Genomic DNA, 25,278 nt, shown 5'->3' with positions numbered 1-25,278 from the left:
GGTAATAATAAACTCTTTCCCTTTCGCGGCGCTTGGCAGCAGCAATTTTTTTGTTATCGTCTAGCTGCCGCTGCTGCTGTCTTTTGTTCGCTAAAAGCAGCTGCCGTCAATAACTAACAAAAAAAGCAAACACCAGACATAGGGTGCGGTAATTTTTTTTTTTCATTCTGGTGTCCATTTCCATTGTTTTTTACTCTTTATTCTCTTTTTTTCCAAAGCTATTTAGACTTTCTACCCCCACTTCTTTAGTTACCAACGGAAACCCACCAGACACCTCGAAATTTTTTTAGTTATTATATAAGCAATTTTTTCTTCCTTCCCCCTCAATTTTTTTTTTTTTTCATTTTTCTTCTTTCTTTTTTTCTTTTCCATTTTTTTTTTCCACTCAAAGTGCTTGTCTTATTTGTTCGTTTTCATTTATGCAGTCTATTCTCTCTCTGCCTCTGTTCCACTTTTGTTCTTTGCATCGAATTTTTTATTTGCTTTAGAAAAGTGCTTGATTCGAACATCACTACTTTTGGGAAGGCTCGGTAATTTAAAGGAATCTGAGTCCAAAATCCAAACAGTAATCTCAAAATATAATTTTTTTACCCTATCAGTAAATCATAAATTTTAATTTCACTTATGAGTTTATAAAAAACAAACTCCCTTCTGGAACGAGAATGATAAAAAAAATATTAACATATTTATAAGGTATTTCTCCCGCCTTCTTAGCATACCTTCGTGGTGTAATGGTCAGCTCACTCGGCACGTATTCGAAAGGTCCGAAGTTCGAGTCCCGACGACGGCACTGCTCATTTTTCACGTCTTCTGCTTCGAAATAACCTAATGTCTCTACAAGTTTGTTAGCAAATTAGTATTGTGTGATAACTTGATATAAACATTTGTATTTAGATTTGTTATCTCATATTTTATATAAAAATTAAATTTAAACGGGAAATATAATAATTATATCTAGCTCTATTATTAAATAAAAAGGAATCTGTGCGTATGTACGCATCTGTTGCCAGACTCGATGTGAATTTCATTCATTCAATCGGTTTTAAAGCAAAAATAAGTTAAAAAGGAATAAGTAATCAAAATTAAACAGGAAATTCACCTCAGTACGAAGACATGGCGTATTACGGCCTTTTCTTTTAATATTCTAAACATAAAACTAAAAAATATAGTGTTGCCAAGCCATGAAAAAAATAAAAAATAAAAGTTTTCAGATTTTATACTACATTCAAACGGGCGTTTTTTTCCATTTACACACACATACACGTTTCCAGAACATTTAGGCTAGCGCCACATTGGGCTAAAAACAGTAAAAAACCGCACAACTTTAGAATTTCCAATAGAGAGTCTCACGTGTTGGAGATAAAAAATTTTTATTTCCTACAGTGTTGCCACTTCCTACAGTGTTTCACTTTGAAATTGTTGATGTTTTTTTATCAAAATTCGTTAAAGTTTTACAAAATATCAAATAGACAATAAAACAAATTCCAATTTCAGTCTTCCAGGTGCCCCATGTTCGGGTAGAGGACTATGTTATTCAAAATTTGGTGACTCTAGGTACCTTTTTTTTAACAGTGCAAGAAACATACATACATTCATGTAGATTCTTCGTTATTTAGTTTTTTTAATACACCCAGCTAATATTTGGTGGCAAAAATTTAAAAAGAGACATGGCCGTTTATAGTGATTTGCTGTTCGAGAATCCATTTCGAGACTAATAGCCCTCCTGGGCTAATAACTTGTACGTTTACACAACCATTGAATTACTCCTGATAATATCGACGTATATAGGGTGTCCCGTAAATGTTGCGACAAACGAATGTAGGACACATTATAAGGTGTAAGAATTGCATAGGAACATATGCCTGGGAATATAATTTGTAAGTGGTAGCAGAGGTCGAAGATGAGAAAGGAAACAAGAGTGATTAATTTGAAGCATTTATTGGACATGAATACAAATGGTTACGACAGCTTGATATTACAACAGATGCTCGAAGTTTGAACCATCAGACGCCAAACATGCTTGACACTGATGGACCCTTAATTACTGGACATATCCAAACGCACCGGGAGTTTCTTTGATTGTAGCAGCTGCGCAGGCAAGTCTTGCCACGAGATCCATTTCAGACACAACAGAATTGTGATGCATGACTTCCCACAAAAAGAAGTCAAGGCTCGATAAATTCGGGAAGAGTGGGGGCCAGGGAATCGATTCACCACGCCCAATCCATCGAATGATCTGTTCAAATGGCCACGAACATCCAGTCCAAAATGAGCAGGCGCCTCATCATGTTGGAACCACATGTTGCGCCTCACATTTGGTGGAACATCGTGAAACAAGTCGGGAAGAACCTGCTCCAGAAAGATCAAATAGTTCATGGCATTAAACCTGGATGGTAAAAGGTACGGCCCAATTTAGCAGTTGCCGACCAAACCCACCCGCACATTAACTTTCGTGTTGTGCCGCATGGTGTCGCATACCGTGCGGGTTTTCTTGAGCCCAAAAAGGCTGATTGTGGTAATTGAATGCACCATCCCTATTGAAAGTGGCCTCATTCGTGAACAACACATAAGCTGGGAAATTATCACCACGGACACTTTCCTACAGAAACCACTGTGCGAAACGCAGACGTTCTGGATGGTCATCGGGGAGCAGTAATTGAACTCTTTAGAGACGAAAGGCGTGGAAGGACTCGGCGTTCGAGACTCGCTGAACACTGGCATGACACATTCTTAATTGAGAGGCAATTGCAAGTATGCTGGTCCTTGAATTACTCTCCACCGTATCCAACACATTTTCTTCCCTAACGACCGAGCTAGTCGATTCGTGGCCTGTCCCCACTTGTCCTGCCACTTCTTAATGACCCTTTAGTTGCACAAATTTTGATGCAGTCGTGCAAACAAACTGTGGTATGGTTGATGCCTGTCGGAGAAGGGTTCTCGATAAATGCGTGCAGCGGTTCATCCATTACTCTCAGCTATTCCATACACTAAGTGCATGTCTGCAAGCTTTCCGTTCGTATAGCGTTCCATCCTCTTCGTATGGTACCTTCCGTTCGAATTAGGCAATCCTCATTTTCCACTAGCACTCTCCTGTACAGCACCCCCTGGCGGCGTACAATGACGTTTATGAGCATGGGTTCCTATGCAATTCTTAATCCTTATGATGTGTCCTATCTCCCCCAGAAGTATGTATACCCTGTATATGTTCCCCGCATTGGTAAAGTCGGCTGCATCTAAAGCCACCAAAGTTTAAATACACGTTGTCTTCGACCATAACACTTCGAAGAAACCCGAATTTTGATTTTTTTTAAAAATTTATTTCGTATTTTGCGAATTTAATGAAATTTTTTCATTAAATACTCAGCAATTTAAAAGCTTTGTTTTGCCACACTGCAAAACGCGTAATATGTTTCAAATTTAATCAGAAAACTCAAAGATGTAAAAGAAATGTGATCCTACTGCCAGAAATAAATTATTTTCGTCTTCCACGAGCCGCTGTAATATCATTCGGTAAAACATAAGACAGTTAGTTTTCTTTCAAATTTAATCTCACATTTATTGATCAATAAACTAAGCGATTGATAATCAATAAATAAATTCTTCTTCTCTATCATTCATTATTAGCTAAACCTGTGGAATTACACTAGCTAGATGTTTTTATTTTCTTTTTTCCAGTTAAAAAAGAAAAAGATACGAAATTATTTGTATTTACAGCTTCATATTTAGCTGGTTAGAAAGCAGAATTTTCACAATTCCAATTTCTTTATAGATTGCATGTATATAAGAGTGAAACGTTTTGAAGTATAAGAAAGTGCGATTATATTTTTTAAATGGAAGTTAATTTTGTTTATTCTACTATTGTCAATTAATGACACCTATCGGTGTTAAACTAAAATATTATTTTCTGTTGGTTTTTTGGTTTGAACCTTGATTTTTAAATGCACAGCTTAATTCTTTTTTTACAAGTGTCATCTATCAATGAAGAAACAGTTTTTTCCTCTGAAAGCTAGAAGAACATTAAAATTACTTAGTCTATCTTTTTTAACTGCTAATTTTAGAAGAAATGTGAGGCTAGTAAATATTATAATTTTGCTAAACAATGTTAAAGTTTTTTTATTATTATTATTTCTATCATTAACTGAGGTATTTAGCCCTGAACGTTCAAAAAAATTTTTCAGAATAATTTCGCTCCAATTAGCTCGAATATTTTGGAAATTTACTATAAATTTACTGCTGAATTTCATACAAGTTTGTTCAGTGTTTTATAGAAAAACTGTATAATAAACAGATATATTTCCCTTTATGTATAACATCATAAAATAACTTTAAATCATTGAAACGGTGCCTCCTTGTTGCACCAAACTAATAAATACTCAAACTTTATGATCTTCCCGCCCTCATTTCAACCCATGCTTATTGTCACGTGACCTATTACAGAGCAGTGATGTGATCTTTTATGTCACAATAAAAATTGAGATGTTTGAATGAAGAGCCATCGTAAAGAAAATATAAAATCGAGTTATACATAAGGAAGAGAATAGGCACTAAATATTGAATAACAAGTGAGAAAGAACAGCAAGAAGTATATAATTCTTGCATTGTGGTGTTATAAACATGGCAAAGGAAGTTATGACTGTTGTTAAGTAGTGCGTTTTGTTGCTAAAATCATTTACAAGCATTGTATTTACCTGCGTTTTATTGATAAACGTATACAGTTGATAGAATGAAACAGAAGCAGTAAACAAAAATTGCAATACTAGTACCGGTGTAAACAAATTTAGCTGTTAAAATACATATGTTTAGAATCGAAGTACAATAAAATTTTCCGTTCGCAAATTTAATCCGTTACACTGTTCGTCAATCAAAATGCTTGCAAACCGAAAAACGTTTCTCCACAGGAATTAATGTAAAATGGATTAATTTATTTCTCGACCACAGACGATTGTTTATTTACATTTTACAATAGTACACTGTGCATAGTTTCATAAGCTAAAACCAATGGAAATCTTTAAAACTACTAAAAAAGGAAGAATCTGTTTGTATGTTCCTCGCATTTCGGAAAGAGCCACCAAATTTCGAACGCATTTAGTCTTCCACCAGAACATGTGCAGCTTGAAGATCGAATTTTGAATTTCGAATTTTCTTTTGATTTATTTCGTTTTTTATATGAATCTAATGAATTTTTTGATTAAAAAACTTAGAGATTTGAAAACGAGCAGTGGCAACACCGTTCGAAGTAAAACCAAGGAGGTTAGAATATAAGGAGGGAGGGTTCGCAGTTTCCTCCACTATCGGTGAATGAAATTCCACCGAACAAGCGGCGTCCATGTTTGTAACTTCAAAACATTGCATTACGGCAGTGAAACATACGTGTTTTTAAGCTGTTCCGTGCATGTATTTTCCACTAAAAATATGTAAAATTTATAATGAAATACATCGCTATTGTTAGTTTTTTGTTTCAAAGTTATAAAGATGATATCCGTAATTTACTACGTACAGAAAATCATTAAGAAATAGTTCGAAATCTAAATGCATGTGCATAACATTAAAGCCTTTAAAAATAGAATTTGTTTAGGTTTTATTAGCAACCTGTTGGGTGTACTTTACATTTTTTTAAAATGAAAGTTTGAGACTCTTTTCACAACTAACAACCTTATAACAAAAAGAAAATAAATATTAATAAAATAAAACAGATTTATGTGAATTCAGTGATTTCAGTTTATGAGCGTTTCATATTTATGAATCTCAAAGAAATTGCCTTGAATTAAGCTAAATTAGAGAAATATACCTATATTTTTGGATACATCTTTCCACATGTTCAGTTGTGTAAATATTTTACTTACTTTTATCGCTATACTGCCCACAAATTTGTAAATTTATGCAAAAACATTTTAACAACAGAAAAGTAAGTTTATCTTGATCAAATGCACAAATTATATTCTTAACAGTTCAAAAACTTTAAACTGAATAATAATTAATACATAAAGAAAAACATTACTTTATTTAACACCTTTAAAATTCATAAAAATATTAACAATTGGTGTCTTACTTTTCATGGAAATTATCAAACGAATTACCTAAAATGTTCAAATTATACAGTTTAAATCCTAGCATACATCATTGTATGTTAAGGAACAAAAAGATACCAGCTATAAACAGAAACGTTAAAATGTATTTAACATATTTTGATTATTATTAAGTCCCTTTTTTTACATCTGGAAAGAAAACAACATGACATTGTGATATTTTTTACCATAGTTATCAAATTACATAAAAAAAAAAAAAAAAAAAAAAAAAAAAATCAATACTGACGCGTGAAAAGTAATCCCAGGAATCTTTTTCAAAATCTGTTTGTGCATCCATATACAACAAAAGCTGACATGCTTCAAAAAAAAAAAAAAAAAAAAAAAAAAAAAAAAAATTGCAATTACAGACTTCCTTGCACAAGTCACAGCGATAACAGGAACATGGCAGCCAAACTTCACCGTTTGAGTTGAATCTTCCCTCCTTCTATTCTAACCTTCTTGAGTAAAACATTTTTATCTGCAATCATGATACTGTTGCCATTCGGCACACATTTAATGCTTCACATTTAATGAACAATTTCAGCTATTTAAAGGCAATGTGTTACCACTGCTTTTAAATATCCTAGATTGCCTGAAATACAGTATTTTTCTCTTTCCTGCATCAGCGTGTTCCATTCAGTAAAGAATAAGATCATTTTACATTCAAATTTAATAATCAGTAAAAAACCAAGCGATTTTGAAGCAATAAACTTAGGTCTTGATATTTTTTCTATATTTTATTCTGATTGGTTTAAATAAAAATGTATTGTAATCATAAAATAGGTAATTTTAAATGCTAAATATTTTTATAAAATCATACTAACCTGGAGTCATCTTTACATATTTTTTTTCTTTTTTATGATAATTACTTTAGGCCTTTTTTTATGCCTTAGCCTTATTTGCTTTAGCCTTAGCCTTATTTGCTTTATTGCTTTAGCCTTTTTTTACTTTTTTTATGATAATTTCTTTAGGTAATATAAAACAAAGAAAGATAAACACAATATTAAATTGAAAAAATACATGAACATTTAATTTAGTTTTCCTGTGTCTGAACCAAGAGTAGACTGCATACCTAGAAAATGATGAGGAATGTGTTGTTATATGGATGAAGCACCCCCTTTCCATAAAAGCATTAGGTAACTTTCTTTAAGAGATATTTTCTTTGTTTTTTCCTTAAATATCATTCGACTTAACTCATTAAGCCTCCGTTTCACTTCAACTTTTCCCATTGTAATTTGTTGTTACCTATGTTCTAAAATGTTTCTAAAGTTAGACATGGCTTTCTCATTGAAAATGCTTATGCTGTAGCTTGCTATTGCTTTATCAAGATGATAACGTTACGTGAAAACTTCGCATCTTAAACTTTTGCACAAATTTCTCGGATTAGAGGATTTGGAAATTTTTCTTTTTTTCGGATAATGGAAGATATTTCTTCCATTTTCTCTTCTGAAAGTATTTCTTCCATTTTCTCTTCTGAAGATATTTATTATATTTTCTCTTCTGAAGTTTCGGAAGTTCTTCCTTGTTGAGCACAGTGTATTATTACCTTTTATGATCCTCTCGTAACTTCTCCAAGTCTTTATTATTAACCTGTCTGTGCATGCGACCCAATCTGACCATAAATCCGTACAGGCTGAATCTGTAGTTCTCTAAATATCTTGCTGCTAGGTTTTGTTAATGATCGTTGACCAATAGAAAATATTATATTGTATTTCTAGAAGTCCTTGGCTTTAATTATGTAGTATATTTTAAGTCAAAACAATGTTGCCAGATCGTGCGATTTTTCGCAAATTAGCAACTTTTGACAATTTGCAACTACTAAACGTTTAGTATTTGTGATTTTGCGAAATTTTTGCGACATCCATCATTTTCATATACTATTTTTTGCGACTTCAAAGATTTTTTTAATATATCGTATAATACTTTTATGTTAAAATAATGTATTAATTAAAAATAATTTATATATATATATATATATATATATATATAAAAACAGTTTATTTAGGCTTGAATAGAAGAAATAGGCTTAAATAAGAGAAAGAAAAAAAAAAAAAAAAAAAACTGTTTCAGGACCTCTCACCTTCCTCCCTCCTCCCCGGTGCGTTTTGTTTTTCAGTCAGTCCCCCCTTTCCCAGTTCTATGGCGATATTGAATCGAACAAAAGAACTTGCAGCTTGCTCGGAATACATTGAATACCCAAACAGAGAAAGAAAGGAAATTCATTCTCCTGAGTATATTATTGCTAAGAACTAAGCAATGGAAATAACTTAAAATCAAAGCAACGGCATTTTTCTAAATAACAACATAAATATACTTAACAATGAAAGAACAAGGTTTTTTTAAGTAATCAGAATCTGAAATAAATCCATCACGTAGAACGGAAATCTCACTGAAAAGCATTCCTCAATTAAAATGTTCACAATTAAGCCAAAAAAAAAAAAAAAAAATTAAAGAATTAACTGCCAACTCAAAAAATTTAGTACAAAAGCGTTAACAGTCTAAACGTGAGGAATTTCTTAAGAATGAATATGCAGAAATTAATTTAAAAATAGGAACTTGAATTAAATGAGAATTAATTAAAAAAGATAGGGATATTTAAATAATTGAAAATGAGCAATATAGTTTTAAAATTTTTCGTTAAAGCTAAGATACATAGTTAAAAAGACTAAGAAGCGAATACAGTAATTTACGGAACAATAGATAGTAAATTTGTTATGACGTCAGAGGTCATGTGAGCCTGCGAAACTATGACGTCACAAAATCACGTGATCTCTAACGTTATTTGAGATTTTTTGCGACGTTTTAAGTCTGCTTTTGCTACTTTAGCTGAAAAATTACTGGTCAAAATTACATGTTATCAGCTTGAATGTTCATAAGTTGAGACTTCGTGATTCGAGGCGCTTTTCGTTCGAATAGTTGTTCGTGGCTTTCGTGATCCGAGGTTCCACTGTACAATTGTAAAAATGGTATTCTATACCTGTATAAATATTGAATGTACTTATTTATGGTAATTATAGGATCCTAAGTACAGAAATCTATGGCTACTTAAATTATTAATTATTTTCTAAAAGTAGATCACCTTGAGTTTTTTTATTGTCTTTTGAGTTTGTTTGGTTTTTGATTGTTTTTCCTGTCAGTATTTGTTATGTTTGAAGAACGTTTTTTAATATGCAGCGAACTTTACAGGAAGGTCTTTCTGTTTTTGATGTAAAATGTTTTGTTTTATGCGAGCTTCATTTTTTTAACTTGTTTTTTTCTTCTACTTTTAAATTACTTAATTCGAAGCAAAATTTTTAAAGATATAACGCCTTGATAGATTATTTCCAGAATTAGGCAATACCGGATTCTCATCCTCAGAACGCTTCCTCATTTCGCATTATAACGTTTCACGAAAAATGAGGAAATAAGTAAATAATAAAAATATACCTCCAAAAGTTTTTCAGAGCCTTTTGTATTTTTCCCACGTTGGGCATTAATGCTAGAAGCAAAATATTTGCAATAGGAGAAGAAAACAACTGTAAAGCAATTTTATATCTTATTCTTTTCAAATTTACTTCTCATTTTCCTCTCTAGAAACATTATCGGAGCAAAATAAATCGTTTTCCTCCCTCCTCTCGTCAGAGGAATTGTTAATGATAGAGAAATATCACAAAATCTGGAAACTGCTCAGATAAATCATTACGGTTATGGCCAAACATAACGAAATTGCATATCCAAACATGCTTCCGCAGTCCATTCTATTGTTACAATAAGTAGGGAATAGAGCGGAGCATCATCGAACAGGGATTTTGCACAACAAAGCCGATTTCCCACCCAAATATGCTGCCAATTATGCAGCTCCCGGTGGATTGAATCCATCGAACATCTGCCGCAGGAGCAGGTGAATACGAATATAGCTGGTGAGGGAGGTGGTGAGTGAATGGGGTCCATCCAGTGATCAATTGACGTGACTGATTTCTGTAAGAAATGCGTAAGATGGTTCTAAAATGGCAAATAACTCCTAGAGAAGAATATCGTCTCTTTTTGATTCCTATTCGTTTGCCGTATTTTTTTAGCCCAAAGGAGCGTTAGCCCAGAAGGGCTATTAGTCTCGAAACGGGACTTTGCGTTGAATCACTTTTCAAATTGTAGCCACCAAATATTATCGCCCTGTATTACATTTAAAGAAATAAAATAATGAAGAATCTCCATGAATGTATGTATGTTTCTTCCGTTGTGGAAAAGCGACTGTACCTAGAGCCATCAACTTTTGAACGTAATCCTCCACCCGAGCAATGGCACCCGAAAGCTCCAATTTCGAATTTGTTTTATGTATTTCATACTTTGCAAAACTTTAATGAATTTTTGATTAACAACTTCAGTGATTTCAAAGAGAGCAATAACAACACTGTACGTAAAAAAAAAAAAAAAAAAAAAAAAAAATTTATCTCCAGCGCGCGAAACTCTCTGTCGGATATTATACAGATATGCTGTTTTTAAATAATTTGTGATACTGGTGTTGAATTGAATTTTATGTAGTTCAAATGCAAAAAACATAATATTTAATAAATAAAGGTAGTACACAAAACGTTAAAGAAAACGCCATTGCGTGCGCAATATAAAATCTGAAAGCTTTGAGATTTAAGGAAACAACAAAGTTTAAAATGTTTTTACTCTTAAGAACGTTAATGCAATTTCATAAGTAAATACTCATATGATTCTTATATTTCTTAAATTCGTGTATCTCCTATAAATAAAGAAAATGGTTTTACAGTTTAATAATTAACAAAGAAACAAATGGTAGAAATGTAAAGTGAATTTCAATTCTGGAACAAAGGAATTCATTATACATATCTCAATGTTAGATAATCTCTTTTAAAGTGTACACTGTAAATAATTTTTAAATCTTGTTTAAAAACCGTCCATATAAGCTGACGTTATACTATCCTGGTAAGCTTTTTTTTTTTTTTTTTGTGCTGCATGAGGAGTCAGTAGATTTCCAGAGGTTGAATGGATCAGGTACGAATCCCTGCGAACAAATCGACTGAATGGGCTCTTTTGTTATTTTTCTCTAATTTAACTAGGCTATGAGACACTTCCTCCTAAAAAATCCTTCACGAAAGCATCCATCTCTTAGGCAGATAGGTCTGGGATGTATTAGCATAGTTAACTAAACAAGCAAGTTATGTAACTCATACTAGCTGGACTTTCGAATTTATATGGATTTACAGTCAGCCCCCGATTAACCGAGAGTGGATTATTCGAAATGCGGATTAACCGAACCCGCATTTCACGTAATAGTAATTTATAATCACGTAAAGTTCTTTTGTTACGGAATGATAGGAAAATTACTATCACAATTCATTAAATTTGTAACCAAATGAATTTATTCTCCGGATAAAATTGCTCAGAGACACATAAATTGTACATAAATTTTTTTTCTGTTTATTAAATATGTGTTATTAAATTTTCCTATGCTGCTTTTTAAATACCGTCGGATTAACCGCGATATTGAATTAACCGTAGAAATCGTATTTGATTATATGAGGAAGCACTCTGCCTTCTTCGGTATTCAAAATGGTGAGATAAAGACAGCATTTAATAGAAATCGCACTTCATATTTTAAATCGTGATCTTTATCGTCCAATTATTGCGCATTGCAATGGATTGCAATTTTAAATATCGCGGATTTGAATATATGCGATTAAGGCATATTCGGTTGCCATCGAATAGGCATTGTTAAAAAGAATTCCGTCTTAGAACTGCAGATTTTTTCCAATTATTAAACATTCCAAAGCAATATTTTTTAACTGCAAATTTAAATTCGAATATTATTTTTAATAAATAGAAAATAATTATATTAAAATGTTATTTGCTTTATTTTCTGCAATTTATTTCACCTATTTTATTTCTTTTAGAACCAAAGTCCTTTTTATTCCAAAAGGTGCTATTATTCTAGAAATGGGATTTTGCTCGAATCACTATTAATGCGCCGTTTCACTTTTCATGTTTTCATTCGAAACTATTGCCGTTCGGCAAAGTGTAAGATATTTATCTTTCAAATTGAATCTATCTGTTGTGGATTAACAAATTAAGTTGTTTGAAAACAACAGATGCAGTTCTTAAGAAGATTTGTTCCTTACTTTTGAATCAGATTAATTTAAATTAAAAAAAAAATTAAAGCTTTCAGATTTTACATATTTTACATTACGCTTTTTTTTAACGTTTTGTGTTATGTTCTTTGCACTTAAACCATGAAATTCAATTCAATAGCAATATCGCAAAATAATTTTAAAATGAGCCTATCTTTAGAATTTCCGATACACAGTTCCGCGGCGCTGAACATAAAAAGGTCTTTTTTTTTTCGCCATAGAGTGTTGCCATTGCTCGCTTTTAAATCGTTGAGTTTGTTACTCAAAATTCATTAATGTTTTAGAAAATATGAAATCGATAATAAAACAAATTCCAAATTTCAAATTTGGTCTTCCACATGCTCATATTCGTAGGAGAATTACGTCATTCAAAATTCGATGACTCTAAGTACCGTTGTTTTATCACAATACGAGAAATATACATAATAAATAATGCAGATTTTTCATTATTTAATTTCTTCAAATATAATGCAGGAGTCTATTATTTGGTGGCAACAGTTTGAAAAGTGAAACGGACATTTATAATGATTCAACGCAAAATCGCAAAACGAAAACAATAGTCCTTCAGGCACAAAGCCCCTTTAGACTGAAAAAAATGTTTGCGGGCCTGAGTGCAAGAAAAATCTGGTAGACTGTGAGCTTAGCGAGAACTTAAAAAACGTTAACAAACCTTTCTGTGTGACCGTTAAAATCTGAAACTTTTCAGATTTTTTTTCCTGTATTGATAGTTTAAAATTAAAGGATGTATCTTAGAATTAATAGCGTATCAGAACTAAAGATTCTTCAAATAAAGTCTTCAAGCTGACAGATATTCATAAATATGTTTGTCTCCAGAGCTGCTGCGTTGGTATTACCACTATGTGCTATATGCATATTACGTGCTCGCAAAAGAAACGCTACTGTTAAAAAATTATGTTGTTAGAAAACTGATATACTTATTAAAGGTTTAAAATGTAAACCTTTTTAGCCCAAAGGGCGTTAGCCCAGAAATGCTATTAATTTCGTTTTTTTCATTTTGCGTCGATTCACTTTCTGCGTTCATTCACTTTTCAAACTGTTACCACCAAATATTACAGCCCTGTATTATATTCAAAGAAATTAAATAATGAAGAATTTAGATAAATGTATATATGTTTCTCGTATTGTGATAAAACAAGGATACCTAGAGCCATCCAATTGTGAATGACGTAAGTCTACTGCAAATATGGGCACGTGGAAGCCCAAATTTGAAATTTGGAATTTTTTTTATGATCGATTTCATATTTTGTAAAACTTTAACGAATTTTTATGTATGTTTTAACACAAAAAAAAAGGAGCAAGGTGTTAACAATACTATTTTATTCTTTCCTTTTAGATTCCAAGTCCACTCGAGTGGAGGAAAAAAGGCTCTGAAGACGTTGTAAAGCATTGGCATGGTAAGTAATTTCATCTTCTTATGCACGAAATACACCCACCTCACACATTCGAAGAATATAAATATTTTAGCACGTCTATAGAGCATAGTTTAGAATGACGTATATTAGGAAGATTTCAGCTGATTATTGAGAAAGCACATAAGTTACTTGAGTCCCAGAAAGCAGACGCTGAAATCCTTACAAAAGTGTTTGCAGCTTTTTTTAAACATGTTGCCAACTGCAGAAAGATTTATGAAGGTAACAAAAACTAAATGTGCAGACTTAAGAGCTTCAGTAGGACTAAATTAAAGTTTTCTTTAAGTTGCGGGGTTTGCGTGATATGTGTGAAGCTGTACTGACGCTTTTGCTTCACACGCAAACGGAGGAGTACAAAATATCAGTGTGCAAAATATTTATCATCATTCAAATGTCAAGAGAACTATTTTTGCAGTTTAGTTATTAAACAAATTAAAGAGAACATCCAACATTTAGGGAAAAGGGAATCCTAGTCGAATGGAAATATTCTAATATTCTCTTCCTTATCCGCTGGCGGAAGAAAGTTTCTTATTTAAATGGCAGATTAAGTTCACAGAGATCTCCTTAAAAACTACGCCAGATGTAGAAGAATAAATTGACACTTCATTGTAAAAAAGCTCAGCTAACAAAACAAAGCAAATTAAAGAGAAAAACATAGATAAAGGGAATTCTCCTTAACACAAGAGAAATATAACACAGATTACCAAAATGTCTAAAACAGTAATCACGGCGCAGAAGCTCATCTCTGAATAACTTAGTTAACTGACTCACAACTCCAATGTAGCCGATATAGTATAAGATAATAGATATATAAGATTGGCCAAACGCTACTAGAAGCTTCGCAGAAAATTGCTCCTAGGGCTTCAAACGTGCTTTCTCGAAGCTTCCGGAATGTCACCAAACGCATCTGTCGAGAACTTCGAGACAAAGTTTCTCGCTGAAGTGCGTGAGGAGAAGTTCTAAACATATTTTAGGTTCTAACTGAGCTATCTTTACAATTCAAATGTCAACTGATTCAGAAATAAAATGTCTATAAAATAATATATACGAAACAAACATATACAAATCAAACAAGTGACCACAAATTCGAATAAGCAAACATGTGCAATAAAACCGTTATGCAAAATGCGCCAAACAAATAAATATAAATAATACATAACGCTACAAAAATAATATAAAAACCCCAAATGCAATGAAATAAAAACAAATATTTATTTACATAAATCTGTAACATTATTATAACATGGGGGTTGGCAACATTCCTTATTTTGACAGAACATGATTTTCTTCTGGGGAAGAAAATAATAATCAGCTTCCATATACTATGTAAAAATTTGATGCGGGTTCCAAAACAACTGTAGAGTGGGTACTGAATTTTATATTAATTTTTGTCCTGCTTTACCAATTATAATCATTATTATTCTTATTATTAGAAGATTATTTATACATTAGAATACTATTTTAGCGAAAAATGGTTCAATATGTACAGCACTATTTCATTTTGTTTATTTATTTATTAGATTTGGGGGGAGACAATTGTTTTTACAGTGTGCAAATATACCGGACTTTCAAACATTTGGACTCATAATAAAACATCACACCCCAAATCTGTTGGCTAGCTGAGAATCACCTGTAGATGGTAGACGCATTCAGGTTAATAAGACAGATTAATATCCTAAAAGAAGGCGGAGACTTAACGAATTATAGCTGAAAGGCTCCTTTTTGAATAAACTGTACCCATAATAGGCAGGGGAAAATAATGTATTGTAAATACGATTGTTAGCACTATCGAGGATCGTGTGTCGTGATGTTAGCATTATAGCCCTACTTCCCCCTCTTTCCTACTATTTTGAAGGGCTGATCGCTTATTATGGAAGCTATGATTTATTTTGCTGCGGGATCAGTCGTACCAGCATGTCAATAAGAGCCAGGAGATTGCAGGTTCCTCTCTTTCTGGGTCTGACATCTCGAGTAAAGATGTTATGATTTATATGGAATATTTAATATTATTCTGGTTATCTGTTCGTAGCAGGTGTTTCCTATATCAAGTTTTTGGCCCATTAAAATTTTTTTCTTAATATTTTGCAATTATTTCGAGGACCGGGAAGTTGGTGTTCCTCAGCAAATTTAGCTGTAGAATTACGGTCGGTACTTTAAATAATCTTTCTATGCAAAGAAGAGGAGTTTTGGTGCTACCGTCACATCCATACTGTCTGTGCACTGGATGGTATAAAAAACATAGAGCTATAGAATTGATTTGTTGGAGAAAGCGTGCTTTTAACAGTAAATGGTCAGATTTAATCCCAGGCAAAACTTTTCCCCACTATGGGTCTACATCAGTAATTTTATGTTTTAGCTCAACTGAATTCATATAAATATTTGTGTAAAAGTATAATTAGTACTGTAATTATATCTATACAGCTTAGTAAAGTTGAAAATCCATTTTACTCTTGAAAAAAGCAGATCTAACTAGAATTTAGAATGACGGATAATTCATCCGGTATTTTTCAACAGCTATTTCATAGTCTAAGCCCGATGTTTAATGGTAAACAAAAGATAATATATTGAAAAATGTGGTATAATATTTTTTCCCAATAGCTATAGTTACCAAAGCAGTTATGCAAAGATCGTAAACACTTCTTGTAAGGGCCATAGCATGCGACTACGTGTTCTCAGGCTTTGAGATGGAAGCGCGTTATCGATGGTTAGCAGTCAATTTGGTCTTATTGTATTTTAGAAATGTTTTAAGTTTCAGTCATGTGTTCGAATAGCGGAAGGTGGGGTCAGAGTAACTTCAGCAACGAGGCTTTAATGTACTGATCTATAATAAGTTTTACAGGAGAATTATCCTAAGTCCCATTTTTCTGCGGATAGTTTTTTAGCGACAAAACATTTTCAGTGACATTTTGGCTGCCCTTAACTGCTTCTTAACATAGTTTTTGTCTGTAAAAGGGGACATTCTCGGCGACAATCATTTGAATTTCTTCTACGATCTTTATGTACATCAGTCTCCAAAAAATTATCGACAAGAAAAATATCACCCAGGATTATCCATAAGTACCGTTTTACATTATATAGACACAAATATTAATATTTCCTTCCACCACCAATTCAGTTTCAGTTCATTCAGGCCCAGAAGAGCTATTGGTTTCGAAGCCGCATTTTGCATTGTTTCACTATAAATGCCTGTTTCACTTTTCAAGTTGTTGCTACCAAATATCATCGCCCTGTATTACATTTAAAGAAATTAAATAATGAAGACTCTGCATGAATGTATGTATGTTTCTCGCATTGTGGAAGAACGACAGTACCTAGAGTCATCGAATTCTAAATAAGTTAATCCTCCACTCCAACGTGGGCACCTGGAAGCCCGAATTTCGAATTTCGTAATTGTTTTATGGTCTATTTCATATATTCTAAAACGTTAACGAATTTTCGATTAACAAATTCAACGATTACGAAGCGAGCAGCGGCAACACGGTACAGAAAATAACATTTTTATTTCCAGCGCTCGAGACTGCCTTTCAGAAATTCTAAAGATATGCTGTTTTTAAATATTTTGTGATATTTCTGTTGAATTGAATTTTATGTGGTTTAAGTGGGAAGAACATGATAAGTTAGCATACAAAACGTCAAAAAAGTCCCTTTATGCGGAATATAAAATCCGAAAGCTTTTAGATTTTATTTATTTATTTAATTTAAAGCCCCCTTTATTCCATGGTGCGTTTGTTAGGTTCTTCAGAGTCTGCCAGCTAGGATTCTACCAGTTAGGATTCTACTAATAATATTGCTGGGATTGACTGATATGAAAGTATTATTATTATTATTATGACTTCTGCAGCTGAAGAAGCAGGATCTACACTTAACCTTTGAAACAGATTCTGCACATTTACGCTGATTATGAATTACATGCTGATTCTTCTTGCCTTAGCGCTACCAGTAACCGTTTTTCGGCATATTATTTTAACTCAAGATCTGAAAGTATTAATTATTAAAGAAGCTACCGCAGTGGTTCTTAACATATTTTACTTCAGGTGGCCCTTTCACCGTTGCTAGAAGATCATGCTTCTCCCCCTCCTTTCCAAACCTCGAAAAGCATATATTTTGGATAGACAGCCTCGTGCACTGGAGATAAATATGTTTTATTCCGTGCAGTGTTGCCACTGCTAGCTTTGAAGTCTTTGAGATTTTTAATGAAAAATACGTTAATGTTTTACAAAATATGGAATAGGTCGTAAAACAAATTTGAAATTCAAAATTCGGTCTTCCAGGTGCCCATATTCGAGTGGAGGACTATGTTATTCAGAATTGGATTGGCTCTAGGTACCGTTGTTTTTTCACAATACCGTTGCTTTATAAAATTGAATTCAATGTTTTTTACAGGCATACATTCATGCAGATTCTTCGATATTTAATTTCTTTATCTGTAATACATGGCAATAAAATTTGGTGGCAACAATGGAAGAAATGATTCAACGCTTTTAGTTATTCTACGTAAAAGGCCGTTTCGTGACTAATAACCCTTCTGGTTTGGGTCAAAAACACTTATTGAAACAGAATATCATACTTTACAGTAAAATTCGTGAGTTTAGTGAATTATAATTATCTGAAGACATATAGAAGAGTGAAGTAGGATGTTTTATTTACCCATATCTACTGGTAGAAAATTTTATCAACCTTCATATGCAGACCCCATTTTAGTTCTTTGAAAATAATGTCAAAACTAATCCATTCTTCGATTTTTCGACCGAGGCACTGATGTTATAGTTTTATCCAATTAAGGTAATGTTTCATGAAAAGTTCTTGAATTTTTCATCGAAAGTGTCAATAAAGAGATGAAATTTCTTTCAACTTCTTTCCAGTTGAATTTCGTTGAAAGGATTTTATTTTTTAACCTATAATAGAGTTTTTTTTTGTGTGTATTCTTTTATTGCATATTAAATGTACACACGTTATAGGCATGAAGTATGTGTGTACATAATATGTAAACATGTCATGCATATCTTATAGTGTCAGAACATCTGTCGCTCCAAGAATTATGTTCAAAATAGGTAAAATGGAATCCAAATTTGACAGTAATGTTTTCAAATAAAGAAACTCACATATTTTTAAGATCTAGCCTTTTTGGACCACATAAACTAATCTAGATCCTTCTAATGAACCAGGCGGATTCTCGCACAGGCATGAAATAATACGAACAAAGAGGAAGGTTGAAAATAACCCTTTATTAATTCCAACTATTCACAGAAAGGCACATACTTCGTGCTTTACAATAACACCGACTATTTGCTTTGCGGTAGCACTTAAATGTTATTACACAATCAAATTCAAGTCTAAGAAGAATAGTGCTGGATTAGCACGCTAGAGTATGGCTAACTCAGGTTGACTCAGCAAGCCTAACAGACGTGACGATTATCCAAAAGCGTACGCGCGTAACAGTGAAATAAGCAAAGAAACGTGCACTGGCTAGCGAAAACACGTTCTGAATAAACTAGAAGATTCAACCATTTAAATATTCACTTCACTTTAAATTTTCATCCTGGCGAGGAAATGCTAGGGGAAGTTGAGAAGTTCAGGAACGGTAACAAAGATTTGAATAATATGTTAGTTAACTAAAGGAAACCCTACACATTTCGTAATACATTGAAACCTCGGATAACCTGAAAAAAAACGCCTCGGGTAACGAGTGGTGTCTCGAGTAATTAATATTTAGGTCGGTATGGTTTGGAAAGTTGTTTTGAGGTAATTTGTGCCTTTCTGGAAACATTATTTTGATATTTTCTTTTGCTCGGCTCTGATTAGCAAAGCCTGGTAACAAATGACTAATAGGACCATGACTTCGGCCTGGAAGAAATCATGTCCTGACTGGGTTGCAGGCAGAGACTTTAAACGCTTTGACACTTGAGAGTTTATGCGTGATGTTGTCCCTCTAGATAAAACCATGCTCTAGGAAAATAACAAAAAAGACAGGGAAAACTTACCAAGTTACTCGAGGACCATAAAAATGAGCTCAAAGAGAGAGAATTACAATAACTTCACAAGCAGCAACAAAGGCAATTGTGGAAAAAATATATTGAGAAGATGAAGAAAGAAAAATAATTTTGTTTCTCTGACTCGGGAAATTTATGCAAAATAGGAGAAGATGAACATTTTCACGTAACGATAGCGCCTTCATAAAGGAGGAGAAAGGTACAACACAAGAATTTTCAGTGACGATACCATGCCTTATTTCTGAAATATTTTAAAATGTAGGCAACAGTCAGTCACATTGGAAAACTTTTGAGCGAAAAGAAGTGCAGTTAATCTCAAGCGGAGGGGTTCTAATAAAAAAAGAAAAAACTGAAAGAAGCTGAAGTCAAAGACAGTTACCCGACTTTATATGGGAGAAAATTTCGCATTCAAATGATAACAACTTCCTCATCGTTTTCCACTCGTATCATCTGCTTTGTACAAGCACAGTAAAATCAAGTTGTCCTCTTTTATATCTGTTTAATACTGCGTTTATCTTTTTTATATACATATTTAATGATTTCCCTCGGTTTGGGTTATGAAGCTGTGCACAAAGTACTGTCGTAAGGTTTAAGCAAACAATCGTCGTTGGTTCAGAACGAATCAAACCATTTTACATCAATTCCTAGCGATGGAATTTTTTTGATTTAAGAACACTTCGGTTGACAAACAGCTTTCAGGAAAGAATTAAATTCGTGAACCAAGGATTCACGTATTGCAGATTCAACTCGATTCAGTGTAATAAAACGAATATCTCAATGCACGAATTGCATTAAACTTTTGGCTTCCCATGCAGGCTTAAAACTGGTTTCTAATGCATATGAAAATTATGCTCTCGCCATCACACTAAGGCAATGGAACTATTTCGTATTTTTATGATTTGTACATTAGCTGGAATGACATTTTCAGATTCATTTAAGAATTCATTTGAGCTTTTATTTTGGATAAAACGTTCGACTCAAAAGGTCAAGTTTTTTTTTTTTTTTTTTTTTTAAATCTGTCTCGCCTTTTGGCCCATTTTCCTCTGTAAGTTTAATCACTTTTTATCTTACGGTTTAAAATGAGAGACATGTAGTTCTTCTTCGAGGCAACTATACGTCTATTAATAGTTCAGATATTTCAGTTAAAATGTTAACGAAAAACTTTAGCATGTTGCCAGAATTAATTATCTGTATATTAAATGTTTGGAATGCATAAAAGTAGCTGTAGTACTTGGGAAACCGACAAATCCATAAGGCGAGAAATTGTTAGCGGTAAAATAAAATTACGCCTTTAAATAAATAATAGTTCATTAAATAAATAATAAGTAAGGATTTTTTTTAAATATTATTTATTACGTACTCCGCCATTAGATGCTACACGAAACGAGAGAAATGCCCCGTAGAGGATCTTTGGTTTTTATCCACTCTACACACGAGGAAAACCACGAAAACGCCCGTTCGTCGGGACTCGAGCACCAGACCAAACTACATTGTCCAGCGGCTTTTAACACTCGGCCTCTGGTTGACTAAAAGGAATTATTGAAGGAATTTTACAGTTCAACGCGCGGCTGTTTGGCCTAATTTCAATGTTACAATAAAAATATTAGTGAGAGAAAACACACAAAATCACTGTAGCTATCACGATTGTTCGCCGAAACGACAACGTGCGAGTTCGGAATTAGTTAATCCCGAATGCTTTTAGTCTATATGCTAAAGAGTTTCGAAAAAAGGAAGAAAGAGGAAAGATTCCTTTTTCCGTAACTAGAAAAATAAAGGTTCGAGGTTTGATACTGACCGACAGAAACTAAAGAGCTTCTAGCTCTGATCGAAAGATGACGTCAGTAATGTATGTATCTCATGATGAAAAGAGCCTAGACAGGACTCGATATGAATTATTTTTCCAGGTCTCTCCCAACCAAAGAATTTTAATGCGATTGAAACAAAGGCTCCAAAACTCACACTGGCTCCAATCTTGCACACCATTTGCACTCAAGGGCTCATCTAAACTCGCATCCGCACTTTCAGAAAAAGAATAAGAATGGAGATATAGGCATTATCATTGAACATGCTTAGGTTTGTAGCTTGCTACTGCTTTATCAGGGTGGTAACTTATCCTTTTTGCACAAGGGCAAATTTCATACATGATAGAACTCTGATTACTTATCTTTCTTCCTCATATTCTAGAGGCATTTCTTCCACAGTCGCCTTTTGTTGCTTTCAGCTCTACCCTGTTCCCGAAAGACAAAAAGTTGCCATCGCCTCATCAGCACTAAGAGGACAGGCCGCGCTATGGTGGAAAAACATAGGCAAATTTTTATTAGGGGAAGTTGGAAGCCAGACATATATATTTGAAAATTTCAAAAAATCGTTAGTAAAGGCCTTCCCCATAGTGAAAGATCGCGCACGGCTGGAAGCCGAACTATATAGTTTCTATCAACGGGATACAGCAGAATTGACTGACTTTATTCTACGAAAAATCAAGCTAACGGATATGCTGTATGGAAAGAAACCCGATGCGGAGATTATTGAAATAATATTACCAAGATTGTTACCCGCTGTTCAAGACTACTTTGAAATTAGAAACCCAAGCACATTGCAGGAACTTTTCGAATTGGCGGTGAAGTTTCAAAATCGCAGAATAGCGGAAAAAGCGAGAGGGGAAACATATTCTCAAAGTACCCGAAGGAAATCTTCAAAGGAGGAAACCAGAAATGGAAATCGCTCTTATGGGGGAAAAAGCTATCAAGCTAACGCATCGAAACTCGAAGGTCAAGGCCCAAAAAGAAAATTTGAAAATAAGCATCCGCGTACCCAGAAGACACAGATTGAAAGGAAAGCTTTAAACGAGTAGAGGGGCCTGTGAAAGGGAGGGTCCAGACCCCGGAAGTTTTAAAAAAACCCTCAAATAGACATTTAAATACGGTCATCGTAAAAACTCACAGCTACCAATTATACAAGTCCTGGTTGGCGATGTACCAGTAGAAGCCCTCATCGATACAGGAGCAGAAGGAAATTTTATGAGTGAAAATTTCTTCAAAAAGAATTTTTATAGGGTACGACTATTTAAAACCAAAAATCCTGAAATTATAGCGGCGCAAGGAAAAACATGTCACTGCATCGGGAAATTATCATTAAACTTACAGGTAAAAGAGGAAAGTCTCAAAGTATTAATTTTTGTGGTGAAAGATCTGCAACACTCTCTTATTTTAGGTATGGACTTTTTAAGGGCCGCGAGGGCCAAATTAAATTTTCAAGATAGTTCCGTGGTGTTGGAGATGGACCAGACGGTGGTGGGACCTGTGGAGACACCGCAATTGGACCTTAGCCATCTGAATGACCATGAAAGGAAAGCAATACAGCAAGTGGTGAGTAATTTTTCTCATTTGTTTTCAGAAAAACCAGGAAACTGCCAAATAGTGACGCACAAGATTCAATTAAATGCCGAAAAACCTTGTAGGACTAAGCCATACCGTTATGACAAACAAAAAGACTTAATCATCGAAGAACATATTCAGGAGATGTTAAAGAATAAAATAATAACGCCCATAAATAGTGAGTACGCGAGTCCAGTCGTACTATGTAGGAAAAAGAACGAGTTTCCTCCTTCGGATAAAAGGGCTTGGAGGTTTGCTATTGATTACAGAAAACTAAATAGTATTACCAAATTTCCAGTTTACCCTTTGCCGGTTATAGACGAGATCATTAGACAGATCAAATCGACTACTTTGGACTTAACGTCTGGCTACTATCAAATAGCTATACATAAAAGAAGATATACATAAAACCGCGTTTATAACAAAATCGGGCACTTATGCATTTTTACGCAGGCCTTTTGGGTTGTGTGGGGCCCCATCAACATTCCAGAGAGCTATGGACATTGTTCTAAAGCCTGTCCTAGGAAAATCAACTTTAATTTATCTAGATGATATAATTATAACGAGTAGTACGTTGGAACAACATATGAATGATCTAGAACAAGTTTTTAAATTATTAAAAGAGGCCGGTCTTACCATTAACGCCTCAAAATGCAAGTTCGCAACTAAAGAACTTAAATATCTCGGTTATAAAATTTCGCAAAAGGGTATAGAAACGCAAGATTCAAAAATAAAAGCTATTAAGAATTTCCCACCGCCCAACACCGCCAAGAAGCTTTCTTCGTTCCTTGGGTTATGTTCTTACTATCGATCTTTCATAAAAGATTTCGCTAATATTGTTGAACCACTCTTAGTAATCAAAAGAAAAATGGGTAAGTTTACGTGGACAGCGGAAGCTAACACAGCTTTTGAAAGATTAAAAGAAGCGCTTATTAATGCCCCTGTTTTAAAATTCCCGGAGGGGGACGAAAACCTGGAAATTGCAGCAGATGCGTCAGACTATGCGGTGGGTGCGGTTCTTATGCAAAATAACCATCCTCTGGCATTTTTTAGTAAAACGTTGAATCAAACACAAAGGAATTATACAGCTACAGAAAGAGAAACATTAGCCGTATTAATGGCTGTACACAAATTTCGAGTTTATTTCGGCAAATCGCCAGTAACAGTTTTTTCGGATCATGCGGCTGTGGGTAGACTTTACTCGGGGAAAAACCTAACGCCCAGGTTAATAAGATGGGCTTTAAAACTCCAAGAATATAATATCACAATTAAATATAAACCGGGTAAGGAAAACAATGTAGCTGACGCACTTTCTCGTATAAAACTGGACGATGAAGGAAATGAACTTAAATGCACTGTGTTGACTTCAAAAATTTTAGATTCTAGAGATACGGTTATTACTGAACTGAAAGCTGATCCTGAATTTGGAAATATCTATGCTTATTTGAAAGACCCCGAAAGCTTCGAGCACACAGATATCGATGCGATAAGAAATAGAGCAAAAAACTATGAAATAATAGATAATTTATTATTCTATACGAAAACAACAAACGAAAATCTTGAGTATAAGCCAGTCATCCCAGCCTCGCTTCGATTAAGCATTTTGAAGGAGTTGCACGAAGCAAAGCGATAAGCGATAAGCGACGGAGGACGTGGGCACTGTCCCTTTACCATTTGGGTTAATCAGTACAGCACCACGTCCACCTTTATCTTACATTTCATATTACATTATATATTACGATACATGATTTACACATTGCATTATATACTACATATCAAATTAATACCTTATCCTAACATTACATTAACTTCAAATCAACTTATTACATTAAAATTCTTTTCTAATAAACCCTATATTGGTACATTATAAAAGGGTTATTTTGCACAGGATTCGCATTAGACACAGGATACGCATTATATTATCATTATACACTGGGTACACATTACATTATATACGGGGAAATTAATGATACATAGGAACATTATACGCAATAGGGGGTTATAAGCACGATACGGGTTAGATTATTCACATGAAATTAGTTATACACAGGTATTGCATTATACAGGATAATTTATTCACATGATAGGCTTCTCGATACACTGCCTACATCGTTATGCATAATACTATTATAAAGTTTGCATTCACATTTCTTCAGTTGGGCTTTGCATTCTGTGTCATGTTGCTCATTAATCAGTACATACTACATTACATATTACATTGCATATTATGATACATATGGCACTATTACGATTACATTACGTATTACATTATATATTATGATACATAT

General features: G+C 33.7%; 1 long non-coding RNA gene across 2 annotated transcripts in view; it reads left to right on the top strand.

Annotated features, from left to right (window-relative positions):
* LOC146996003 (uncharacterized) overlaps positions 1-25,278 on the top strand; it is a 263,871-nt gene that overhangs the window by 45,942 nt on the left and 192,651 nt on the right. For both annotated transcript variants that reach the window (XR_015042903.1, XR_015042902.1), the window contains exon 2: positions 13,551-13,611. This is a non-coding gene — a long non-coding RNA (uncharacterized LOC146996003). The remainder of the gene's footprint in view (positions 1-13,550; positions 13,612-25,278) is intronic.

Source organism: Stegodyphus dumicola, chromosome 8, assembly GCF_044657685.1.
Source record: "Stegodyphus dumicola isolate Sdum_Otavi_A_Nest chromosome 8, ASM4465768v1".
In the NCBI taxonomy this organism is placed as follows: Eukaryota; Metazoa; Arthropoda; class Arachnida; order Araneae; family Eresidae; genus Stegodyphus; species Stegodyphus dumicola.
Note: the sequence above shows the minus strand (reverse complement) of the source record. Positions and strands in the feature narration are given on the sequence as shown.